This window comes from Palaemon carinicauda, chromosome 27 (genome assembly GCF_036898095.1).
Source record: "Palaemon carinicauda isolate YSFRI2023 chromosome 27, ASM3689809v2, whole genome shotgun sequence".
Classification (NCBI taxonomy): domain Eukaryota; kingdom Metazoa; phylum Arthropoda; class Malacostraca; order Decapoda; family Palaemonidae; genus Palaemon; species Palaemon carinicauda.
This window is the reverse complement of record NC_090751.1, coordinates 73648144-73667751: the sequence shown is the minus strand read 5'-3', so window position 1 is coordinate 73667751 and position 19608 is coordinate 73648144. Positions and strand designations below refer to the sequence as shown.

Below are 19608 nucleotides of genomic sequence, written 5' to 3'. Positions count from 1 at the left end.
AACATCCGCTACCCCGGACCCCATCCCATCTAGCACTCAGGAGATCTTCAAGATGCTTGAAGCTCTCGTGGATAAGAAACTTCGCGAGACTCATGAGTTTTTCAAGTCCAACATCGGAAGTTCTAAGCAACCGAAAAAGATTTCGGTTAAGGACCTCCCTGCTTCCTCGGATACTAACCCATGGAGGTATGCCGAGCACATGCCGATCACCACGGGCAAGATCTTCATCAGTGAGAAGGTCGGCTCGATCGCGTTGGAAGAAGTGGAGTTCTTCCCGAACTTTGAGGCTTACCCGGACTGTTACGTCCGACTCGGGTCCGAACCCGCCTCTAAAGAAGAGACCGAACCGAAGGTGGTTATTGTGTTCGATCTCTCGAAGGCCCAGGCTATGCTAGCCAATGCGGTGAAAAGTAGGGGCTTCACCAATTCAAAAATGCCGGCCCTTAGTAAGAAGCACCCGACCTTCGTCGCACCAGACAATGTGACCTTCCTCTTTCTTGAAAAGGCCTTCACTGCGGTACAGAAAGCAGTGGAAGAAGGGAAACCTTGCCCTGTACTGGAGGAGTGCAGACCTTCTCCCTGACCACTCCCCCTGATGATAGGCACTGGAAAGACGTCCAGTCGACCTTCATAGTGGGGAAGCTAGAGCCTGACGTTGCTGGTCGTCAGTTTAACGAGGACCTCCCAAAACTCAACGATCACCTCCTTCGTAGGGAACATGATACGAAGGAAAGGCTCGCCGCATCTATGTCCCTCCAGGTACAGCTTGAAGTCATGGCCGGTGACACTAGGGTCCCAGACTTCTACATGGTCCTTGCCAAAACACATCTGGCAACGGTCGTGAAGGATCTGTACAGCTTCACTAGGGCTCGTAGAGCCTGTCGTGAATTCGTGTTCGCAAGTGCTACAGTGAGACACGAACCCCGGAGGCTGATTTCCTCCAACATCTGGGGTAAACACCTCTTTCCCTCCTCCCTAGTGAAAGAGATCACCGACAAAGCCGCCACGGAGAACAGGAACCTTCTCCATAAATGGGGCATGTCGAAGAAAAGGAAATCCTCTCAGGACGACGGCCCTCAACCTAAGAGGAAACCCACGAAGCCAAAACCCCAGCAACGTCAACAGAGACGGCTGTTTCCGGGATCCGCTACTCCCCAAGTGGCAGCTCAGCCACAACAGACCTTTCAGCTGGTCACCCAACCGGTCCTGTCACAGTCACCGGTCTTCACCCCTGCATTTGAGCAGCAATCCACTACCTTTCGTCCCAAAGGTAGAGGCTCAAGCAGAGGCTCAGGCAGAGATGCGTCTCGCCGTCCCTCCAGAGGCAGAGGAGGAAGGGGAGCTAGCGGCCAAGGTAGCAAACACTCGGGAAGCCAGAAGCAATGAAGTGCTTCCGGTGGGAGGAAGACTCCGCCAATTCCAGGATCGTTGGACCTTTGATCCCTGGGTACACAGCATCGTCAAGAAGGGACTAGGCTGGAGCTGGACTCAACCACCCCCAACCTTCCAGCAATTCTTCCAACAGTCAACCCCCCTCCTGGAAGAATATGTCCTAGAACTCTTGAACAAGAAGGTGATAAGGAGGGTAAAGTCAACCAGGTTCCAAGGGAGACTGTTTTGCGTCCCCAAGAAGGACTCCGACAAACTCAGAGTCATTCTAGACTTATCCCCCCTCAACAAGTTCATCGCGAACAACAAGTTCAAGATGCTGACTCTTCAACAAATACGGACCCTTCTGCCTCAAGGGTCCTACACGGTCTCGATAGACCTGGCGGATGCCTACTGGCATGTTCCAATGAACCATCACGCTTCCTCCTACCTAGGATTTCGACTCCAAAGGAAAAGCTACGCTTTCAGGGCCATGCCCTTCGGGCTCAACGTGGCCCCACGGATCTTCACCAAGCTGGCAGACGCCATCGTTCATCAGCTCCGGCTCCGCGGCGTCCAGGTGATGGCCTACCTAGACGATTGGCTGGTCTGGGCGACATCGCCCGAAGATTGTGTACGATCCTGCAACAAAGTCACCCAGTTCCTAGAACACCTGGGATTCAAGATAAACACCAAGAAATCTCGCCTTTCTCCAGCTCAGAAGTTCCAATGGTTAGGAATCCATTGGGATCTTCAGTCACACCGCCTTTCCATCCCGCAGAAGAAAAGGAAGGAAATAGCAGGGTCTGTCAAAAAACTGCTGAAATCCAAAAGGATCTCAAGACGACAGCAGGAACAAGTTCTAGGCTCTCTACAGTTCGCCTCTGTGACAAACCCAGTGCTTCGTGCACAGCTAAAGGATGCCGTGGGAGTCTGGAGACGTTCTGCATCCATCGCTCGAAGAGACCTCAAGAGACGGCTCCCAAACAGACTTCGACTTCTCCTCAAGCCGTGGTCGGAAGCAAAGGCCCTGAAAAGGTCCATTCCTCTTCAACACCCACCTCCATCACTCAACATCCACACGGACGCTTCGCTGGAGGGTTGGGGAGGTCACTCTCACCATCAACAGGCTCAAGGGACATGGTCTCCCCTATTCAAGACGTTTCACATCAACATCTTGGAGGCCATGGCGGTCCTTCTCACTCTGAAGAAACTCTCTCCGCCTCCCTCGATCCACATTCGTCTGACTCTGGACAACTCGGTGGTAGTCAGATGTCTCAATCGTCAGGGCTCGAGATCGCCCCAGATAAATCAGGGGCTTCTCCCAATCTTCCACCTGGCAGAAAAGAAGAAATGGCACCTGTCTGCAGTTCACCTACAAGGATTCCGCAACGTGACGGCGGACGCTCTATCTCGGACAAGCCCGATAGAGTCGGAATGGTCTCTAGACGCAAGATCGTTCTCCTTCATCTCTCGCCAAGTCCCGGAACTTCAGATCGATCTCTTCGCAACGAGCGACAACAATCAACTTCCTCGTTATCGTTATGTGGCCCCGTACGAGGACCCCAATGCAAAAGCAGTGGACGCCATATCACTGGATTGGAACAGATGGTCCAGGATATACCTGTTCCCTCCCACCAACCTTCTGCTAAAAGTCCTCTCCAAACTGATAACCTTCAAAGGGACAGCGGCCCTAGTGGCTCCCAAGTGGCCCCGGAGCAATTGGTACCCCCTGGTCCTGGAGCTGCAGCCCAAGCTGATCCCCCTCCCGGGCCCAGTTCTCTCTCAGCAAGTACAGAAGTCGACTGTCTTCGCTTCATCACTGAAAGTCAGGGACCTTCATCTCATGATTTTCTCTCCCTAGCCGCGAAGAAAAGGTTTGGGATCTCGAAGAAAAGTCTAGACTTCCTCGAGGAATACAAGACCGAATCCACACGACGGCAATACGAATCATCTTGGAGAAAGTGGGTCTCATTCGTCAAAGCAAAAAACCCTACGGAAATCACCATTGATTTTTGCATGTCCTTCTTCATTCACCTTCATGGACAAGGCTTAGCAGCCAACACGATTTCTACCTGCAAATCGGCTTTGACTAGACCACTACTGTACGCCTTCCAGATTGATCTGTCCAGCGATATCTTTAATAAACTACCAAAGGCATGCGCTCGTCTACGCCCAGCACATCCGCCAAAACCTATCTCCTGGTCCCTGGACAAGGTGCTCCATTTTGCCTCCAACTTGGACAACGATTCGTGCCCTCTCAAGGATCTGACTCAAAAAGTTATATTCCTTTTTGCTCTCGCCTCGGGAGCCCGAGCCTGCAAAATAGTGGCATTATCAAGAGACGAGGGTCATATCCTGTTTACAGACTCAGGAGAACTTACCCTCTTCCCTGATCCGACATTTCTCGCGAAAAACGAATTACCCACCAAGAGATGGGGCCCCTGGAGAATCTGCCCCCTGAAGGAAGATGTCTCTCTATGTCCAGTAGAGAGCCTCAAGGTCTATCTTCGAAGAACTTCAGACTTTGGTGGAGGCCAACTCTTCAAAGGAGAAACATCGGGTAGCGACCTGTCACTGAAACAACTAAGAGCGAAAATCACCTACTTCATTCGCAGAGCGGATCCTGACAGTACACCCGCAGGTCATGATCCTAGAAAAGTCGCATCCTCTCTGAATTTCTTCCAGAGTATGGATTTCGAAAGCCTCAAGAGCTTCACAGGATGGAAATTTTCGCGCGTTTTCTTCAAGCACTACGCGAAGCAAGTGCATGAAGTCAAACATTTCGTAGTAGCCGCAGGTAGTGTTATGAAACCTGCAGTTTAACTCTGCATAGAACAGCGAGTTACTTGGGACTTTAACTCTACGGGTGCCTGTGTTGACCCTCGTGTGATACATAGCGATTTCATGGACACTTAGTGTTTCTAATAGACTGTTCTTTACAAGGTGAAATGTCATAGACTTCACATGAGTGCCACATGCCTAGGGCATGATGTGTTTTTTCCCTTTTTAAAAGACTGACGTTCCTCTGGAACTTGTGCTTTCTAATAATTTGAAATTTCTTTCAGATTCAAGATCGAAGTCTTCTAAATTAACTTTACATCCCTTATTGCATTTATTATTACTATAAGCTGCAATTGTGAAATAAAATGTCTATTTTATTACTTGTGCGTCTCTCTTCGCTCCTATTTACACTATGAAATACATGGATGTCATAGTTTCATTTACCCCTTTCTTTTGAAATGAGAAGAATAATATGTTTTATCTGTATTATATACTCACCTATGCTGTGTAATATTCCTAATTGAATACTTACTTACGCCATACCTTCGAGACCAGATCGTTCTCTAACCATGGAATATAGTGACTAACCACCACTTATCTACTGTTGAGAATGTTCCTACACAAATATTGACCATTCTGTCTTGTCTCCGAGTCCTTCACGAACTCTCCGCAGGGTGAGTAGCCCTTCGATGACCACTTTGAATTTTGGTATAACCCGTTGGGACTTCTCTGCCAGGGGGGGCAGGAAGCTGTATCCCCACGGAACCTCTACCGAGGTCACAGTGCATACCTCTATTCAAAGCCCTTGGCACTTACTCTAATAAGGGGAAATTTTCCACGATACATTGATTCTCTGGTACTCTTCCATCAGGACGTCATGGCTTGAGCCCAAAAAACGGATTTTGAGCGAAGCGAAAAATCTATATTTGGGTGAGATAGCCATGACATCCTGATGGACCCTCCCTGCTATTCTAGTCCAGCCTTTCAGGCCCCGCCTTGTCCTGCTGTATCATGGAGATTAGCAAGGAGCTGCATCAGGATGAGGACGGACGTGACGTCATTTAGCAATGGCGCCCGTTTGTTTACGTTTCGAGTACCAAAAGTAGCCACGGACGAGTGTAACTGTGGAACGGCTCCCCAGTTATTCTCCACCTTTCCATATCGAAGTGTTAACTCTATATTGGGTGCAGATAGCTATGTAGCGTGTTAATACATGCGTCCCCTGTTGATATACGATGTCTTAAAGGGAAACCTTTAGGATACTCGCACCAGAAGTTAGAATTCTGTGATAACCTGTGGTTTAATTCTCTGGGAATATCCTTGTAGTTAATATACCCAAGGAAGCTACCAAAAGGAACCTTCCATCCTTCCATCAGGACGTCATGGCTATCTCACCCAAAAATAGATTTTTTGCTTCGCTCAAAATCCGTTTTATTCATTCAATCTTAATTAAAAGAGTGAAGTTTAGTAATTTAACTTTATTTAAAGGTAGAAGTCTAGGCATTAAATCTTCATTAAAAAGGTGAAGTTTCGTAATTTAACCTTCTTTGGAAGGGTGAAATTTAGCAGTTCAGTAGTATTAGCAGAACGTCCACGACCCAAAAAAAAAAAATAAATAAAAAATAAATAAAAAAATAGAAAATTATGACGAAAACGTCACGCTGTGTCTATAAGGGTTCACTTTCTGCTTCCTGTAAGAAGTTTTGCAATTTTTTCACCTTATTACTGATTGAGATTTGCATTATATAATCTATACATTCATTTTCACAACGATTAATCACCTTGATAAAACATGAACTTGACGAAACTAAAGGGTGAACATTTTCCAAAAATCAGCAAATTCATCTCGGTTAATATAGTAAATCAAACTCAGATATCTCAAGGGAATTCATTTTTATCGCTAAAATATCTACTTTTCATGTTAATTTTGATGATTCGATTCATAATCATCGGATAGGCTGAGGTAAATAGGTCAAGAAAACAGATTACAAAGAGATGAGGTGGGCGATTTCTCTATTGCAATTCAGCTGAAAATGGTTTACAGTAATTGCTTTTGAAATAAAGTTTCCTTAGCTATTACTTTTACGAGTAGGCTAACCGCTCTTGAAATAGTGCATATGTAGCATATGACATAAAGCCATGTATCTTTATGACAACAAAGGGTTCTTTGTAAAATTCATCACACAAGCGCCAGACAAATGTATATCTGACTAATGTCCAAACATGAAACACTCGGTTCCTTGGTGGTCAGATACAATAACCCAATTGATAAAAGAAAAGCGCGCGATTGAATGAAAATTATAAACTTTGAATAAAGTATTTTAAAACTTGAGTACTGGTCCCCTAATGTTAGGAGAAATCAATTAACAAACGCATTGATATAGCGATAGAAATGAGTGTATTAAAACCGTATTTTAATATTTTGCTACATTTTCGAAAAGAAGCAATAAAAGCAGGATAATACCGTGGCAAAAGAATGCGTCTAGCAGAAATTAAAAAAAAAAGAAAAAAAAAATATTGGTTCCTTTAGCAGGCCTGGAAGACATGCATTAATGCATATTGGGTTCATGATGCACGAGCAATCTCAAATTTCATTGGGCGAAATATTGACAGCATAAATAGCATTAATAATCTGAATGCCCACTTTCGATCCTTCAAAAGAAAAGGAGAAGCAATTGCACATAATTTTGCTAAAGAGGAGCTGGATTTTGCATTATCAAATTGTAGTTTAGAAGGATTATTATTATTATAATAATTTAGTTATACTTAAGATTATTATTATTGCCATTTTATTTACCTGCATTTGTAATACACATTTAGCATATATGTTTCGTTAGGAATGCGTTGCCTAATGTTTATATTGATTATTACCACTTATTGTAAAGCTTAAAACTTACGATATCGTTTCAGTGAAAACCTTTATTACTTATATTTAACGAAAGCGAGGAAGTTCAACAGCCCCTAGTAAAGATAATATAAATTTCGATATGATGAGATATTTAGCCCCCCTTTGGCAAAGGCCTACCAAGAGAGTTTTACAATCATCTTTGAAACAAACATTCACTTCCAAATACATGTAAACAGACAATAATATTAACGATAGCTAAGCCAGAAAAGATCCCAGTAATCCAAAAGATTACAGACCAACTTCACTGACCAGTTGTGTCAGCAGATTACTAGAAAAAAACGGGTAAATTATTGACTGAATTAGCGTTTACGTAGTAATAACATAATATCAGCCTCGCAATTTGGCTCACAAACATTGATTCTCCTTGGATTCTCTTCCACACTTGGAAAATTATATTCGTAAAGGTTTGAATGAAAGAAAATCACAGTAGAGTTAAGCAGGCGCCAAAATTCAAAATTTATGGAATTAACACTTAGTTCCAGCTATTACTAGATTTAGCAAGTATTGTCATGTATCTAATGGATTCTGTCAATCTGAGAATTCGATTAAAGCTGGCGAATGAGAGTTGAGTTATGAACGCGGATAAAGAGGGACATTTAAATAACTTAACAATACAGCAATCGAAGTCATGGATAGATCGTGTCACTTGTCATTATAACGCAATGGCTGTATTGAATCAGTCATTATTACCAAAGCCTTTATAATATATATTCATCTAGTCTCTCTATCAGACATACGTTTGGTTCACATATTCCATACAAGATGACACTGGCACTAATTGATACGAGACACTTACAGGGGATTATACAAGAAAACTATTATTCTATTATTCTTCCACAATGCAAATGTAAATAGTATACATATCACCATTAACGGAAGTACCATTTATAATAAAAATGCACCATTCCCGGATAAAGTTATGCAGGCATATTATGAATTTCCGAAGGAAATTAGCATAGACCATGAGAATATCATATCCCTGAATAGTTTTACGAAGAGGAGAACCATTGTTTAAATTTAATTTCGTACATGAGGATCTGACAGAAGCTCTACCAGTAAGAGAAGTCTGCCAGTATGCGAATCCTTTTAAAATTTAGTACAGCAGTAATAACGCCCCGTGTTATCATGTTACTACGGGTATTTTATCGATTGATGCGGACAGAATTATTTATGGTGATGGGAGGGCTTAGGACTGATAGATGCAAGAGAGCAGGATAGAGCTCTAAGCGGGAGGGTGGACAAATTAGGGAAATACCTAGGCTTATTTTCTCCTGATCATATGAGAGGTATAACCTTTGGGTCATACAGGGAGGAGGCTATCACCATCGCAAATACGTTGGAAACCTCTTCAAACATTAGGAACATGGGAGACTGGGTGTGCTTTTATGTAGCTAAGTCACCTGAAAATTATATCATATTATTTATAGATGTGGTGTTTCCCCGGAGATATACAGTAAACACTTCCTGGCTTTCTTCAAGAGGAATAAATCCCTTGAATTATTCAAATTCATGACACCGATACAACTAGATTCATCGTAAAAGTGCGAGTTATATGTTTATTCTTCATACATTCGGTTAGTCATTATGGGGTATGGCATACGTTACAGAAAGTAAAGACCATGTTTTTCACCAGTTATAATATTATAAGGCTGAATGATGGACCAGGAAATGCTACTCTGATTGGAAAGGGGGAGAAAAAAGAGAGATTACATATAAAGAATGCATCAGAATGAGGGATGCTTATTGACATTTCTAAGTTTAATTATTACAAATAGTCTTAATAGGGTATGTCCCTGGTTGGCACAAGTTCATTTATATCCATGACAGGCGAGTTAATCTTTATTTTCTTTTTTTTATTCATTTATTAATTAGGGGCGTGAATTATTCATAGGATTAATTCATTCCTTAGTTGAGCTGTCGTCATGAGTTTCACGTGTTAATTGTTTCATTCTTTAGCATCGTAGGAGAATTCTGAACCCACACATCGGTTATTTTCTATTTGACTACGATTGATTACATGTATATTTATATAAATATGTATCAAGTATAAGTAGGAGAAATAAGAAATACATGCATATATAAAAAAAAAATTAGTCTGGTTGTATATCACATAAAATAAAACACTACGAAAAGATTCCATTTCTGATTTTATTAACCATAGAGTTCATCTATTTTGAGATAAATTACTGGGGCGAGGCTTCTTATCATAATCAAGAGAAAGATGACACATAGACGTTCAGTCATGTGGGTGTTATCGTATCAAATATCGTGGCTTATCATCATCACGAGAAATATGACAAATCGTCACGAGGAGAGACATTCCTAAATCTGTTTATTCAGGTGTTATCGTATCAAAGAAGGATAATAGGATAAGCAATTAAATTTACCAACACTGCTAACAACAACAACAACAACAACAACAATAATAATAATAATAATAATAATAATAATAATAATAATAATAATAATAATAATAATAATAATATTAATGAATATTGTAGTAACTTTACTAACAATAATTTCAAAACATAACGATAATTTTAATAATTTCCATAATAATTATTTAGGTTGGATGATGGATTCGTATTATTATTATTATTATTATTATTATTATTATTATTATTATTATTATTATTATTGTACTGGGTTGTTCAAGGATAGACATTATACGTAACAGTTGTTTATTGTTAACAAGAAGTTTCAACCTGAAATATATATTCCAGGTAATACAAAATAATATAATGCCACCAGCTATAAAAATCTTGAATTCCCTCGATTTAATCAATAATAATAATAATGGGTATTGTAATAAACAATAATTTCAAAATATAACGATAACTTTAATAATTCGCATAATAACTATTTAAGATTGAATGATAGACTCGTAGTTAGGTATTATTTCACTCACTTGATGGGTTAGCTTAGGTTAGGTTAGGTTTAAGATTGAATGGTTAGGTTAGGTTAGGTTAGGCTAGGTTTGGGTTGGGTTAGGTTAGGTTAAGTTAGGTTACGGTTAGTTAGGTATTATTTCACTCACTTGATGGGTTAGGTTAGGTTAGGTTTAAGATTGAATGGTTAGGTTAGATTAGGGTTAGGTTAGGTTAGGTTAGTTTTAAGATTGAATGGTTAGGTTAGGTTTGGGTTGGGTTAGGTTAGGTGTAGGTTAGGTTAGAGAGGTTAGGTTAGGTTAGGTTAGAGAGAGAGAGAGAGAGAGAGAGAGAGAGAGAGAGAGAGATACGTTAAGGGTAGTCAATGAGGTTAAGAGTAGGGGGGTGGAGTTAGGTTAGAGATAGCCAGTGGGGTTAAGGGAGGGGCTGGAGTTAAGTTAGGGGGGCACCCTTGTGGATCGATTTCCTTATCGCCTTATGGATCAGAATGCGGCTGTTTTCCCTACTAATATATCAATTTGTATGAATGTAGCAATGTTAATGGTAAGATCGCCATGGCTTAAGAGCTTTAGACTTTGCCTCTGAATCAAGCTGTGAGCAAATCATAAATGAACCGTGGTTCAATGATGATTGTAGACGTGCTTTTTTGGAGAAGCAGGAGGCCTATCAACTTTGGAAGGGTAACAGATCAGATTTGACCTGGAACAACTATACTCAGCTTCGAGCTTTTGCTCAGAGAGTTTATGCCTCAACTGAAAAGGAGTACAATTTAACCATAAAAGAAACACTTTCTGGTACAACTCAGGAACATAAATGGTGGTCTACCCTTAAATCTGCACTCTTTGGTGTAGATGCAACAGTTCCTCCTTTACTTAAACCAGATGGCTCAGTCACTCACTGTCCAAAGGAAAAGGCAACCTTTTAGCTGATGTTTTTGACAGTAAACAGAGTAATGAAAAACTTGAACTTCCTCATTCCTGTTTTCCTGAGGCTAAACTAACTAGTTTAGCTTTTCGATCTCGTGAGATTAAAGCTCTGTTGATGGACCTTGATGCTTATGGAGGTGTAGACCCAAATGGTATTTTTCCTTTGTTTTTTATAAAGACAGCAGATTTCTTAGCTCCAAAGTTATCTGTTATTTTGCGCAAGTTAGCAAGAAGAGGAGCTTTTAGCACTAGTTGGAGAATTGGTAATGTTACTCCTCTATGTAAATGTGTTTGTGGTAGCTCAAGTCCCACTGATTACCGCCCAATTTCCATAACTCCCATATTATCTAAAGTTTTTGAACGTCTTCTGGCAAAACGTCTTAATAGGTTTGCTGAAGGTAATCATCTACTCCCTAGTTTGCAATTTGGTTTTCGTAAAGGCCTTGGAGCATGTGATGCCCTTCTTACAATCTCCAATGCTGTACAGAAATCCCTTGATTGTGGTCGGGAAGTTCGTATGATTGGCCTTGATTTTAGTGCTGCCTTTGACCGTGTTAATCATGAGGCCCTTGTTTTCAAACTGAAACAGTTGGGTGTGGGTGGGTCGTTTCTTAGCATTATTATTGATTTTTTAAGTAATAGATCTCAAAGAGTTGTTGTTGATGGGCACCATAGTGATAATAGGAATGTGATATCCGGTGTTCCACAGGGTAGTGTTCTTGGCCCATTACTTTTTATACTATATACACTTGACATGTGGTTTGGCCTAGAAAACAAGCTTGTTGCATATGCAGATGATGCTACTCTCTTTGCATCAATTCCATCCCCTGAATGTAGAACTAGGGTTGGTGAATCCCTTAATAGAGATTTAGCTAGAATTAGTGCATGGTGCAAATTATGGGGTATGAAGTTGAATCCTAACAAAACTCAAAGTATGATTGTAAGTAGGTCAAGGACGGTGGTTCCTCAACATCCGGATCTCAGTATTGATAATGTTTCTTTAAATATGTATGACTCTTTCAAAATTTTAGGTGTGATTCTCGACAGTAAATTTACTTTTGAGAAACATATAAGGTCTGTGTCTTCTTCAATTTCACAAAAAATAGGCTTATTGAGAAAGTCTTTCAAGATTTTCGGTGATCAATCTATTCTGAAGAAGAGTTTTAATTCTTTCATTCTACCTTGTTTTGAGTATTGTTCTCCTGTCTGGTCTTCAGCTGCTGATTCTCATCTTAATTTGTTGGACAGAAACTTACGGTCTATTAAATTTCTTATTCCTGATCTAGATATTAATCTCTGGCACCGTCGTTCAATTAGTTCATTATGCATGTTGCATAAGATTTTTCACAACTCTGACCATCCTTTACATTCAGATCTCCCTGGACAATTCTATCCTGTTCGTAATACTAGGCAGGCAGTTAATTCTAATAGCCAGGCCTTCTCCATCACGAGGCTCAATACTACGCAGTACTCTAGAAGTTTTATTCCAGCTGTGACCAAGTTGTGGAATGATCTTCCTAATCGGGTGGTTGAATCAGTAGAACTTCAAAAGTTCAAAGTTGGAGCAAATGCTTTTTTGTTGACCAGGCGGACATAGTCTTTTTATAGTTTATTTATGACATATTTGTTTTTGATGTTGTTGATAGTTTATTATATGACATGTCTGTTTTGACGTTGTTTCTTATTTTAGAATGATTTATTGTTAATTTGTTCTCTTCATTTATTTATTTCCTTATTTCCTTTCCTCACTGGGCTATTTTTCCCTGTTGGAGCCCCTGGGCTTATAGCATCTTGCTTTTCCAACTAGGGTTGTAGCTTGGATAGTAATAATAATAATAATAATAATAATAATAATAGAGGTTTTGATTAAAATGGCAACGAGAATATTAATTTCTTTCGCTAACATTGCAAATATTATATTATCATTAGGTTTAATTACTCTTATTCTTGAAATATTACTGACTACTTATAATATAGGAGGATACAATCGCGAAATTATACGAGAAGATTTAATAAAACAGAGAGAGGTTTATATTGAAAACATCATCAAAGAAATGTCTCATAATAGAAGAAACTATTAACGATTGTATTACTTGCATTTTGGTCATCAATATTTAAACCTAGGATAAGATAAATGAATAAATAAATATTTTATTTTTTGTTATCCTGTAAAAGCAGCTATAATCAGTATACAACATTCTATCTTATCATAAATTATATATATGAAGGGTTTATTTAATTCAAGGGGTAGGTTATCAGTATTAATATTTCTACTTATATCAAGTTGTAAGGACTTTGTATAGTCATCGTCATTATTTCTATTATCCTTATCATTGTCACAATGGAATGTGGTTTCGACATTACAGATGTTAAATTTCAGGGGATATTTATAATTTGAACATTCCATTTCAAAATTATAACAATCTTTATCATAAACCAAATCATCATCGTATTCACTATTATAATAGGATTTTTTTCAAAATAGAAATCTCATTATTTATGGAATGTACGCAGATTGCCTTTGGTTTAATTTTTTTAGGGTCAACATTATAAGGGTTTATATAGGGTGAGACCACAGGCATTTGTTTCAAAACGTCATTTAAAGATTTTTTTTTTTTTTGTGGGAAAATTTAGGCATTATTACATTTGTGTATGTTTTAAAAAATCCTGTGTTTGTATTTTTTGGATTTTCTAATAGTAGATCAATACAAATATTGCTCGAAATTTAGTTTTGGAATAGTTCTTCTTTAGAACATTTATTATTTGGCATAATTATAAACATTTTTCGATAACCACAACGGTAATTAAATTCATAAATTTCCGAAGAAAGTTTACCGAGTAAAAAGTTTTCTCTGGTATTTATGTGCTTTAAACCCGATTTATGAATCATTGGTAGCTTTTGTTTGAGATTTTTTTAGTCCATAGAAAAAATATTCGTCATGAACCGGAGAAGATTTATCAAATTCAAAAAGACGTCCATTAGAAAATGTATATTCGTCATATATGCAAGTGTTAAAAAAATAATAATCTATGCTTCCTTTATCCATTCATCAATATCAAAATCGATGTCACGAGTAATTTCTGCTATTATTTCCAAAAGAGGTAGTTTAGTTAGATTTTCTTTGGCAGCAGCATTCGTTAAGTTAACATCTTTCTGATAGGTTCACTTCCTAATACAGGGTTTTCATAATTTCCATCTTCTTTGATTGAAGTTATAAAGAATTTTGACACTATTTTATTTCGAATATGGATACATTTTATATAATCCGTATTTTCCATTTCATATTTTTTTTTCTTAATCTTGTTCTCTCTTGTGATATATATATATAATTTATATATATATATATATATATATATATATATATATATATATATATATATATATATATATATATATATATATATACATATATATATACATATATATATATATATATATATATATATATATATATATATATATATATATATATGTGTGTATGTCATGAGATTCAGGTAATAAAAGTTTGTGGCAGGCATAACAACTTTTATTTGTGTTCGATCTACCGAAATCCAGACATAGATGATTCTATCTTCGATTGTCTTCTTACCATTATGGCTAAGATACAAGAAGATGATAGAAAGGCTTCTTTTGTCTTTGTTGGTGATTTTAATGCTCACCATTGGGAGTGGTTAAGTTCTGTCTCTCCTACCGATCGCCATGGCTTAAGAGCTTTAGACTTTGCCTCTGAATCAGGCTGTGAGCAAATCATGAATGAAGCTACTCACAGGTCTGGTAATTGCTTAGACCTCGTATACACTGACTCCCCTGGCGTTATAACTAGTAAGGTTGGTTCTCCAGTCGGGACATCTGATCATGCCTTGATTTCATTATTAGTGAAGACTGAGCAGCCTGTCCCTGATATATCATATTCTTGTAAAATTTATATGAAATCCCAAGCAGACTGGAATGGGATTTTACATGATCTTTTGTGCTTGAATTGGTCACAATTATATAATAGTGTAGATCCTGTTGTCCCTTTGAATGAGAATCTAGTCAACATAATTGATAGGCGTATCCCTTCTCGTGTGCTAAGGTACCGAGTGAAGGACAAACCGTGGTTCAATGATGATTGTAGACGTGCTTATTTGGAGAAACAGGAGGCCTATCATCTTTGGAAGGGTAACAGATCAGATTTGACCTGGAACAACTATACTCAGCTTCGAGCTTTTGCTCAGAGAGTTTATGCCTCAACTGAAAAGGAGTACAATTTAACCATAAAAGAAACACTTTCTGGTACAACTCAGGAACATAAATGGTGGTCTACCCTTAAATCTGCACTCTTTGGTGTAGATGCAACAGTTCCTCCTTTACTTAAACCAGATGGCTCAGTCACTCACTGTCCAAAGGAAAAGGCAACCCTTTTGGCTGATGTTTTTGACAGTAAACAGAGTAATGAAAAACTTGAACTTCCTCATTCCTGTTTTCCTGAGGCTAAACTAACTAGTTTAGCTTTTCGATCTCGTGAGATTAAAGCTCTGTTGATGGACATTGATGCTTATGGAGGTGTAGACCCAAATGGTATTTTTCCTTTGTTTTTTATAAAGACAGCAGATTTCTTAGCTCCAAAGTTATCTGTTATTTTGCGCAAATTAGCAAGAAGAGGAGCTTTTAGCACTAGTTGGAGAATTGGTAATGTTACTCCTCTATGTAAATGTGTTTGTGGTAGCTCAAGTCCCACTGATTACCGCCCAATTTCCATAACTCCCATATTATCTAAAGTTTTTGAACGTCTTCTGGCAAAACGTCTTAATAGGTTTGCTGAAGGTAATCATCTAATCCCTAGTTTGCAATTTGGTTTTCGTAAAGGCCTTGGAGCATGTGATGCCCTTCTTACAATCTCCAATGCTGTACAGAAATCCCTTGATTGTGGTCGGGAAGTTCGTATGATTGGCCTTGATTTTAGTGCTGCCTTTGACCGTGTTAATCATGAGGCCCTTGTTTTCAAACTGAAACAGTTGGGAGTGGGTGGGTCGTTTCTTAGCATTATTATTGATTTTTTAAGTAATAGATCTCAAAGAGTTGTTGTTGATGGGCACCATAGTGATTATAGGAATGTGATATCCGGTGTTCCACAGGGTAGTGTTCTTGGCCCATTACTTTTCATACTATATACACATGACATGTGGTTTGGCCTAGAAAACAAGCTTGTTGCATATGCAGATGATGCTACTCTCTTTGCATCAATTCCATCGCCTGAATGTAGATCTAGGGTTGGTGAATCCCTTAATAGAGATTTAGCTAGAATTAGTGCATGGTGCAAATTATGGGGTATGAAGTTGAATCCTAACAAAACTCAAAGTATGATTGTAAGTAGGTCAAGGACGGTGGCTCCTCAACATCCGGATCTCAGTATTGATAATGTTTCTTTAAATATGTATGACTCTTTCAAAATTTTAGGTGTGATTCTCGACAGTAAATTTACTTTTGAGAAACATATAAGGTCTGTGTCTTCTTCAATTGCACAAAAAATAGGCTTATTGAGAAAGTCTTTCAAGATTTTCGGTGATCAATCTATTCTGAAGAAGTGTTTTAATTCTTTCATTCTACCTTGTTTTGAGTATTGTTCTCCTGTCTGGTTTTCAGCTGCTGATTCTCATCTTAATTTGTTGGACAGAAACTTACGGTCTATTAAATTTCTTATTCCTGATCTAGATATTAATCTCTGGCACCGTCGTTCAATTAGTTCATTATGCATGTTGCATAAGATTTTTCATAACTCTGACCATCCTTTACATTCAGATCTCCCTGGACAATTCTATCCTGTTCGTAATACTAGGCAGGCAGTTAATTCTAATAGCCAGGCCTTCTCCATCGCGAGGCTCAATACTACGCAGTACTCCAGAAGTTTTATTCCAGCTGTTACCAAGTTGTGGAATGATCTTCCTAATCGGGTGGTTGAATCAGTAGAACTTCAAAAGTTCAAAGTTGGAGCAAATGCTTTTTTGTTGACCAGGCGGACATGAGTCTTTTATAGTTTATTTATGACATATTTGTTTTTGATGTTGTTAATAGTTTATATATGACGTCTGTTTTGACGTTGTTACTGTTTTTAGAATGATTTATTGTTAATTTGTTCTCTTCATTTATTTATTTCCTTATTTCCTTTCCTCACTGGGCTATTTTTCCCTGTTGGAGCCCCTGGGCTTATAGCATCTTGCTTTTCCAACTAGGGTTGTAGCTTGGATAGTAATAATAATAATAATAATATATATATATATGCGAAAAAAAATTAGTTGGATGATATATGAATACATTTTTCTATTATTAATTAAGATAAACGACTACTACAAAATTAGGTCGAATTAGCATACTTTAATCTAAATTGGATTCTTTTATATTCAAATTTTTAGACATTGATCATTGCATAGAAGAATGTTCACCTATATTGAGAATGTTTGAAATACGAAAAATAAACATTCTGTTTGCTGTTTAATACATTGATTTCTCCCGTACTTTTATGTTGGGTGTTCACCATCTGTAAAAGCGAAAAAATATACAGAAGAGTTAAGAAAAATACTAAACAAAACCATTATGAAATATTTAAATTATTCCATATGTGAAGCAATATCTTTAACAGAAATAGTGCTTAAACTCGATATAATGGGTTATAAATTTAACGATAGAAAATAACCTTTCTTGAAAATAACTTTAACATTTCCTTCATTAATACCTATTACCAAAAAAAGTACTCGAAAAAGGTAATATACTCATGAAAAAGAAAAAAATGAAGAAACATTTCTGAAAAAAATTCTTGAAACTAATGTAGATTTTGAAATTTGTTTTTTGGTGGACACAAATATTTTTGGTTGTTCCTGAATTGAATTACCTCCAAATAATCGGAAAATAAGAAAAAATGGTAGTACTACATGCCAATTGGAAATTGATATTTCTTGGAACAAACTTATAGCTTATATGCCAAATATAAACGTGGAAAAATTGTCCTCTACTCCTCCATTCAGAGTGTTATCATTTGGTACAGAATGTGCGAGTCTAAAAGGAATTATCCCAACACCTGATTTAGATCCATTTATACAAATTGGCAATATAGTTATTCATCAAGGAGAAACAGAACCTTTCATAAAAGATATTTTTTATATTAGGTAATTATACAGAAACACCATCTGGTGATTATTTCATTAAACCTCACATACACAAGGGTCTGTTGCTCGAAATATTAGAAAATCAAGTGGCCGCTAGTAAAAAAGCTAAAGCTGATTTAAAAGTGGAAGCTGACATGTTAAAATAGAAAGTTTTGGAAGGTAGACAGTTTGCTTTAAAAATTACAGCCAATTCAGTATATGGATTTACTGGGGCTCAAATTGGCAAGTTTCTGTGCGTTGCATTATCTCAAAGTGTTACAGCTTTTGGCTGTACCATGTTTCAAATGACTGAAGAAAAGATAGAAGAAAAATATAACATTATCAATGGATTTCTGTTGAATTCCAAAGTTATATATGGAGAAGCTGATTCAGTTATGATTAAATTTGGTGTTGAGGAAATTAAATGTGCCATTGATTTGGGGAAAGAATCAGCCGCGTATGTCACAGAATTTTTTGTCAAACCGATAAAATTAGAATTTGAAAAAGTCTATTGGCCTTATCTTTTAATCAACAAAAGACGCTATGCAGGACTATATTATACTAATCCCGAAAGTTATGTTAAGATTAATTTTAAAGGTATTGAAACTGTAAAATGAGATAATTGTAGTTTATTGTCTGATGTAATAAACGATTGTCTTAATAAACTTTTAATAGAGAGGAATCTAATAAGAGCGGTAGTATGGGTAAAAAAAGTTATATCTGATCTATTGCAAAATCGTATTGATTTGTCTCGTTTAGCCATTACTAAGGAATTAGCAAAACTAAACCAAGAATATGCCAGTAAACAGGGGCATGTTAAACTGGCGAATAGAATACCAAAGAGAGATCAAGGGACAGTTCCTAAATTAGGTGACAGAATACCATACGTAGTTATAGCAGCAATAAAAGTTACACCGTTATATGAAAAAGTTGAAAATCCAATTTATGTATTAGAAAATAATATACTCATTGATTACGATAATTATTTGAAAAATCAACTTATAAAACCTCTTGTAGGTATATTTGCTACCAATTCTAGGAGATAACATAGAATTGCAATTATTAAAGGGGTTGCACACTAAAAATACATTTATTTCTTGTGGTAAAGTTGGACCTATGTCTAAAATTGTATTCAAGATACCTAAATGTGTCAATTGTAAAATACCTATTATTAATACTTCAACTGCGTAATATACATATTGTAAACCTATCGAGAAAAAAATTTATCAAACACAAGTGAAGGAATTGGAAAGTTTAGAAAAATAAATCTACTTTTATATCTCAGTGTGAAAACTGTCAAGGAACAGCGTATAATGACATAACATATACAAATTGTGACTGTCCCATATTTTATGCAAGGAAACGGGCAAAAAAATATGTCATCAGGCAACAGTCAATAATAAAACATTTTTACTGGTAAATAAAAAGATGAAAGAAATAAAGAATATAGAAAAAAAGAACCCCTTATACTTTATCATTGTTTAATTACAAAAAAAAAAAAAAAATAAAAAATAAATAAATAAATTCTATCTATTAAAAAATGGGGAAATGAAATTCGCCATCCTTATGTTTTACTACTTTCTTTTATTGTTCTATGACTGCAATTTTAGGA

At 37.5% G+C, this 19608-nt stretch overlaps 1 pseudogene; it reads left to right on the top strand.

Annotated features, from left to right (window-relative positions):
* Nucleotides 1–17829: 17829 nt before the first annotated feature.
* Nucleotides 17830–19187, top strand: LOC137620966 (DNA polymerase delta catalytic subunit-like; annotated as a pseudogene).
* The last annotated feature ends 421 nt before the right edge of the window (nucleotides 19188–19608 follow it).